Source organism: Crotalus tigris, unplaced genomic scaffold (genome assembly GCF_016545835.1).
Source record: "Crotalus tigris isolate CLP2741 ecotype Arizona unplaced genomic scaffold, ASM1654583v1 scf7180000017834.3080900, whole genome shotgun sequence".
Taxonomy (NCBI): Eukaryota; Metazoa; Chordata; class Lepidosauria; order Squamata; family Viperidae; genus Crotalus; species Crotalus tigris.
In genome coordinates this window covers 430,550-437,500 of record NW_024096662.1, presented here as the reverse complement: position 1 = coordinate 437,500, position 6,951 = coordinate 430,550, and the positions used below count along the sequence as shown (strand labels likewise).

The following is a 6,951-nucleotide window of genomic DNA, read 5'->3' as shown; positions in this document are numbered from 1 at the left end:
AACTGTGGGAATGGCTTCCTTACCGCATTGTTGATGTCCAGTTTGTTTCCATGTGAAGCTCTCCATATATGTAATATAACAGCTCCTATTATCCTTTTAAAGAACATGGTGGTTTGAGATTAGCAGAAGCTATACTCTAGCTAATCTGGAGGCCACCAAGTTGGAAAAGGTTTGTCTAGACCAGTGGTTCTCAACCTTTTTAATGCCGCGACCCCCAACTGGTCATAAGTCGAGGACTACTCAACCGGTCGTAAGTCGAGGACTACTCAACTGGTGCAGCACCGTTTACAGAATGGGTTCGAACGACCATTTCACGGGGGTCGCCAAACAACGCAGTCCGCCATTTTTCCCCCCTTTTCCTTAGCTGTGCTACTCCCTTTTATTCTATTGGCTTTTGAAAGCCAATAGAATAGACTCTCTTGAATAGAGTCTAATTCTATTGGCTTTCAAAAGCCAATAGGAATTGTCCAGGCTGTCTCTGCCCTGCTGAGCCCGCCAAAAGTCCCATTCTGCAAATGGTGCTGCACCAGTTGAGTAGTCCTCGACTTACAACCGGTTGAGTAGTCCTCGACTTACGATCAGTTGGGGGTCGCGGCATTAAAAAGGTTGAGAACCACTGCCTTAAAGGGTGGGAGGAAGAGCCATTATCAAGGCAACAGTCCAATAAATAGGAACAAGCTAAAACAAACCCCTCCCTAGTTCAAGATAAATTGAGAGGAAAGCACATTCAGACAGATTCTGCCACAGTAGCTGTTACAGTAAATGCAGCCCTGTTTGTATGGCATTAATTTTTTTAGTCTGCTCTACCTTATAGGATTAATACAACCTGGTTTCAAAAATACAAACTAGTGAATTTCACAATTGGTGGAAATTTTGATTCTCTGCTTAATTGCAAATATAAACGAAAACAGAAGAATCACCAACACATATTTACTTTCTCTGGGAGTAATTCCTTCCAATTAGCCTCAGTTTGCATTTTCCTTTTTCACTGTAATAACAATCCTTAATTGTTACTTTAAACTTTCCTCCCTCATGTATTTTTCTGCAGTTACCAGAAGCGGGAGAAAAATGTAGAATCACAGCTGATTAAATCATTTGGAGGTTCTGTAAAATTGTATCAACCAGGCATTGTGATTTCACGTTGAGCATATCTGCACTACACATATGTATCTAATTGAAGTATAGCTTTATTCCCATTTCTAGGGAATAAAGGAACTTGTTCAAGAATAAAGCAATCACAGGTTTAGCATGATGTAATACAAGAGATTAAATTGTGGTTGAGTACCTTGTAGTTCAGTGTGTGAACACAGCCATTAAAAGCTTCACCTGGAAAAGCTCTAGGTTGGAGAAACCAACCAAGTAGCAGTGGGATATGAAATTCTTTTTCTTGTCAATGTGATCGATAATGGTTTCCAGTGAACCAATGATTATATTAATCCCATTTGTTCTCATGATCTGTTTGCCTATCTTCTAACCTGGCATCTCTTATGGAGCATGTTAAAATGCTATCCATCAGTTCTTGAGATAGCAGAAAAATATGCTGGTATAAACTGGGTTTATTGTGATCTCTATTCAATGAAGAAATAAGACAAACAAAGTCTTTGGTGCTGTCTGAGCTTGGCTGCTTGCTTGCAGATCTTTCATCAGCTGATTAGATAACATCAGTGTTAGTGAATGTGGTGTTTGCCATATCTTGCCCTACCGATGTTTGTGAGGGTGTGGTTTTCTCCCTAATAGTTCTTTGATTAGGGTATTATTTTCTGTTTGATTGTTTCTCTGGTGTTAATTCCTGCTTATCTACGTGTAGGCTTCTGGAAAGGATGAGTTCTGGTCTTTTTGTTTCCTTCTTAGATTTTTTACTGTCGCTTTTGAATAGTGTGTAAATGTGATTTATCTCCATATATCTATTGATAGCTGATTTGTCTGAATGCCAGACTCCCTGGAATTTCCTAGCATTTTTGGATTTAGCTAGGTCTAAGATGCTCATAGTTTCCCAGTTGAAACTATGGTTGAGTCTTATGTCTTATGAAATCAAGGAGTTTTCATTGTGCCTGCCTTCTGACTGCTGGTTGGTGTTCATGGGTGCTCTCTACCAGTCTTCTGCCAGAAGTGTAAAGGCTGTTACAGTTCTTACACTGCATGTTGTAGTAGATGAGAAATCATGTGCTTGAGGGAACTCTTCTTTTGTACTTGTGGTTTGTCAATGGGCCAGTTTCTGAATATGGATCTAACATTCTTCTAAAAGAATGCAAAAGTAATATTTATAAGGAGCCAACTTAAGAAATGATGGTCAGATGTTACGTGCATAGATGCCTGTCTGAAAGCCAGGGATCCAGGCTCTCCAGAAACCATTCAGAGTAGCTGCTGGGAATCAATGTAGAAAGGATATTCTCCCCTCCCCCCCATCCTGAAACAGCCAGGAGCAGCTGGGCAGATTCCAACTATTGACCATGACACCAATCACATAGTTAGTGAAACATGCCAGATAGTATTCATGGCCAGAATTGCATAAGGAAAAGAGGGGAAAAGTAAACTACTACTTTAAAACTGGAACAGCTCAAGATGACTTAAAAATGACTGTGTCCCTATGGGTTGGGGGTCGAGATGAAAGTAATAACATGAGGAGGTGGCAGAAAAATACAGTGATCAGGGTGCAAGTGGGCTTCCTTGTGCAGCTGAGTGGCTAGTGGAAGAATAGACTGCTGGACTAGATGGGCCAGGGATCCAATCCAGCAGGGCACTGTCTATGTTGCTATGTATATTTGTGGGGGGTGGGAGAAGAGCCCTAAGATTCAACTCTTCGGATTTGAATCGGGAGGCCAAATCTACGTCCTGTACAATGGAGATTGGCTCACTGCTGCATATTTTTTTTAAAAAGGAAAAACCACAGGATATGAAATCAATTTCTATAATGTCATATTGAAATAGTATTACCTTAAGTGGTATAAGAAATACAACAAACAGTGGAAACGTCTATTGGAAGAGCTGTGTGTGTGTGTGTGTGTGTGTGTGTGTGTGTGTGTGTGAGAGAGAGAGAGAGAGAGAGAGAGAGAGAGAGAGAGAGAGAGAGAGAGAGAGAAGCATGAGCTAGTGGAGTTTGAAGGGGGAATGTGGTTGCAGCCCAGGACCCAGACATAGGATTTATCAGGCTGACAAAGCTTCATTCTTCATGTTCAAATTAAATAAACAGCCTTCTCCCCTGCTCTATTCAACTTTCCCTGGGGGTTAATAGGATGAGAAATAGTAGAAGCTTGGGGAGGGGAAGGAACAGAGGTCATCTCTGCCTAGGAAATTTAGGATCAAGTAAACTTTTTAACCGGCATGCTTGGCTTGGCTTGGCTGGGCTTGTATGGGGAAGCTGCTACTACTTCAGCTTTCCTTGGAAGCTTTATTAAGGCTTGAATAATAAAAAGGAAGTTAACTTATTGTAGATTTTCTTTATCGTATGTCATAATCCAAGAGGTCATTGAAATATAAAACATTTTAATCTTGCATCTTAAGAATGATCAATAGGAAAAGTGGAAGAATGCATTTGTTCTGTGCTCTTTAAGGACCACTTTCTAGAATGATGTCATCCGAGTTACTGCTCATGACTCTGAAATGCAGAGTGCTGCTGTGAAGTGGACATAATGAAGGCACCAAACCATGAATAAACTAAAAGGGCAGTATTTGGCCATCCTGTTTTAGACTTGGAAGCTAAACAGGGAAAGTCTTGGTTAATATTTGGAAGATCACCAAGAAAGTTCAGGGCAGCAATCCAGATTGGCAATTGCAAATCAACTCCCATCACATTAACAAAAAAATACTGCATGATTGAATCTAGCTTGATTTTAAAAGGCATCTTTTAATGGAGAGTAAATACCAGGAGTGACTCATTTACCTGAAGCAACTCTTGACTAGATGACAACATAGCAACGTTAATCTGTGGTCCTCTTTAGTTGAGGCATTCAGTCAGCTACCATTCATATTTCCATGGATGGTCCCTTTGCAAAGCTTCCGGGCTCATTCACATAACATCAAGAACATCAGGAATGTTTTATGTCAGATGGAGCAACGGAGGCTGAAAAGCATTTCCTGCTGGACAGAGTGGCTTAGTTATTCAAAACTAGATGAAGACATGGAAGAAGAGACTGGCAATAAATAGCAATTGGACTTACAAGTACTATTTCAGTCCCAATCCTTTGTGGGGTGGGTGGGTTGGAAGTGGGAGGCCAGGGGATAGCAGCCAGAATGCAGAATCAATTTCCTTTCCAACTATCTAGTCGTGAAAGATGATAGGTCAGTGGTCCTCAACCTGTGGGTCGGGACCCCATTTGGGGTCGAACGACCATTTCACGAGGGTCACCAAACAACGCCGTCCGCCATTTTTTTCCCCTTTTCCTTAGCTGTGCTACTCCCTCTTATTCTATGGGCTTCTGAAAGCCAATAGAATAGATTCTATTCAAGAAATGGCGATGTATGCTATAAGTGGTTGGGGGTCACCACAACATGGGGGAACTGTATTATGGGGTCGCGGCATTAGAAAGGTTGAGAACCACTGTGATAGGTCTTCTTCTTGACCCAATCCTGCCACTTGAGAGAAAGCAGCCCCACCTCTGTCTCGGTGTTGGATTGAGAATGCAAGGGCACTTCCTTGGAATTTGCAAAGTCTGTGAAATCTTTATTCCTGAGGTACTTTATAATGAAATTTGTTCTTAATTTTCACATTCCCAATGAGCAGGTTATCTTCTGAACTTTACTTTTCATTTTCTCATTTTTTAAAAAATAATTCTCTTTTTTTCTGGCAAGACATGCCAATTCACTTATAAAAATAATTCCAGTTGTAGGAAGGTAATTCCTCTCTAGGCCCCATCTCTCTCAACTTCTGCATTTAATTCCTCTATAATTTAATGATTTACCAAGGCTTGTCTTTAAACTGCAAGTAAACCACTGGCTCCTCCTGACCACAAGTGATTATATGTGGTATGTTCAATCTAGTTAACATGAATTATGAATTTTGAACTACGACTTTGCTGCCTTAAAGCTATAGTTTTAGTTATCAGTTTTCATTCTTAGGCTTCTTCTTTTTTTGGGGGGGGGGTGTAGATAAAGCCACAATCCAGCATCCAAAGAGCACCGTGAGCTAGGCTAAATAAACAGTGAGTAGTTCACAAGCTAATGTATTACAGTATTTTGTTCCAGAAGTGGGAATTTGTCCCTTTACATACTAAGATTCATACATCTGTAGAATGATTCTGGGAATTCAGTAGGGCTGACGTGGATGTGATACATGAGACGTAGAGGTAGCTCCTCAAGGAGCTTTCTCTGACTACAACTCCCAAAAATGTCCAGCTAGCACAGTTTTGACTATGGTGGCTGAGAATTTGGTTGTTCTGAACACATGCAGAACATACTAGGTTAAGACAGCCCTAGAAGGATGTGTAATCCAATTAGAAGGCTGCTTGTTTATGCAGACCCTTTTGCTCTAGTACAGGGTCTTCAAACCTGGCCCTTTTATGACTTGTGGACTTCAGCTTCCAGAATTCCTCAGCCAGGCACGCTGGCTGAGGAATTCTGGAAGCTGAAGTCCACAAGTCATAAAAGGGCCAAGTTTGAAGATCCCTGCTCTAGTATGTGGTTGATATGTGGATAGGTAAAAATAGTTGACTAGCAGAACAATACCGCTAACAGAAAGTCAGTGCAGCTTTTTTTTCTTTTATGAAAATGATGCCATTTATGCATGCAAGAAATGGGAGTGGTCAGGTGAAGCAATCTTCAAAATAATTTCTATTTCAAATTCTGTTTTTGAAATATCTGAAGTAGGGAGACATTATCCTAATTCAACAAGGAAATGCTTTTAAGATTTTGCCTGCTCTCCTTATTACCCTATCAAATAATATTATAATGAGAAATATGCAAATTAAGACAAAACTGTGAACACTTCTGAATACATTTGAACTTGGAGAATTTTCCTGTGAATTTCCCTCTTCTGCTCTTTCCACTCTGTTTTTTCCCTGTTTCTTACCTTCAAAGTGCCAAAGGTTGACGTATTTTTGCACTGCAAAAGATCTAAACACAATAGTGAAGTTAAATAGCATAAAGTTACAAAAGAAGAGTTTACTATAAAAAGTCACAATGTTCTTATTCTTTTGTTGGTTATCTGGGAACCACTTGTTAGATAGATTTATTATTGTCATCGACCAACAAATTGTGAACAAATAACATACAAATAACATGTTTTGTTGCTGTATTTGTGTGATATACTGGCACCCAGTGGTGCAGCAAGGAAATGCTTCCTTAATATAATTGGAAAATCTGTATCAGATGTATCTCTATTAGGGCAGTACTTTTATTTGGCCAACCAACAGTTGCAGCATTTGAATTCTTAAGAAAAATTGGAAATTTGATGCTTAAGTGAAGAATATGCCTTTAGTTAGATCCAAAGGAATGCCAAATACTTTTTATTCTGTGTGCTGCCTTTTCACTAAAAATCAAATTAACAATTAGCGTACTAGAAAAAGATGTAATTGCACCCCCTCCAAATAAAGCCTCCTTCAAATGTTTCCTGTAAGATCCCCCCCCCCAAATGGTCCCTGTAAGAATGTCCAAGGATATAGATGATGCATCAGATTTTTCTCTGTTATCCTCCAATGTAAACCTTTGATGTTTAAGGTAGTAGATACAGCTTGATTAAAGAAAACCCAGGAAGAAAATTCAGTCAAAAATATTATGCACTGAATGGGCCACAAGATGGTGCTGATCTGCTACAAAGAGGATTTCTCTGATTCAATTATTATTGCAAAACACATTAAAAAGAAAAATACTGTAACCATGGGGATACACTTGATGTATGATTCAAGGCTGTCATGAAAGAAGGTCTCAGTAACATAATTGCTAAATTAGAACAGAGATATAAGTAATGCTGGATTTAAGAATTTCGCAGTAAAATAAGTTTAATATTTTGCTTTTGCC

General features: G+C 39.6%; 1 protein-coding gene across 9 annotated transcripts in view; it reads left to right on the top strand.

Moving 5' to 3' along the window:
* Positions 1 to 6,951, top strand: part of TNS1 (tensin 1) — a 356,761-nt gene that overhangs the window by 95,103 nt on the left and 254,707 nt on the right. The window lies entirely within an intron of this gene.